A 756-nucleotide genomic window follows, 5' to 3' on the forward strand; every position below is an offset into this window, starting at 1 on the left:
GGCAGCCCCGGCTGGGCCGTGAGAGCGCCGTGTCCCTGAATATAGATACACATAGGTGTGTGAAATAGATGTGGAAACGCCGGGAAAGTGGCTTTGGGATAATTAGCCTTCTTGATGTGGTTGGAGAGTTATCTAATCCAGAGGAGCCTAAAGGCATCATTACGGAGACAATATTTCAGGAAATCCAATTCATTGGAGCAAAAATATGACATTCATTTTGCTGGTTATGTTATTACAAATATCCTTCAAAGCCGACATTTCACACGCCCTCCCTCCCCCCCGAAAAAAAAAAAAAAGGGAAATAAAATAAAATAAAATAAAATAAAATGACCAGACTAAAAGCCCCAAAGCTATGGGATGGGAGCTGGGAGGAGGAGGCCAACGGCAAAGGGATCAGCCCTCATCTTCCAGGACCCGAACACAGAGGGATGGATAGAACACGAAAGTGTTTGATACTGGAGGGTGCTCCCGGAGTGGGGCAGAGAGCTGTGGGTGGTTCAGACAGAAACAGCCCCAAACACGGACACCAGCACTGAGGCTGTCGGGGGGCCGGAGGAGGCCGCCCCATGCTCGCCTTGCGCTGGGCTGCGCGCTATTTTCAGCTCTTCCGCAGAGGAATTTGCGGTGTAAGCGGCAGTCGGCGGCGGGCAGCGGGCAGAGGGCAACGGGCAGGACGGCTCTGCCCCGTAAGACCGATCTCGGAGCCGAGCGGTGGAAAACCACGGCCCCTCCGAGCGCGGCTTCGCCTCTGCCCGC

Source organism: Geospiza fortis, unplaced genomic scaffold (assembly GCF_000277835.1).
Source record: "Geospiza fortis unplaced genomic scaffold, GeoFor_1.0 scaffold171, whole genome shotgun sequence".
Lineage (NCBI taxonomy): Eukaryota > Metazoa > Chordata > Aves > Passeriformes > Thraupidae > Geospiza > Geospiza fortis.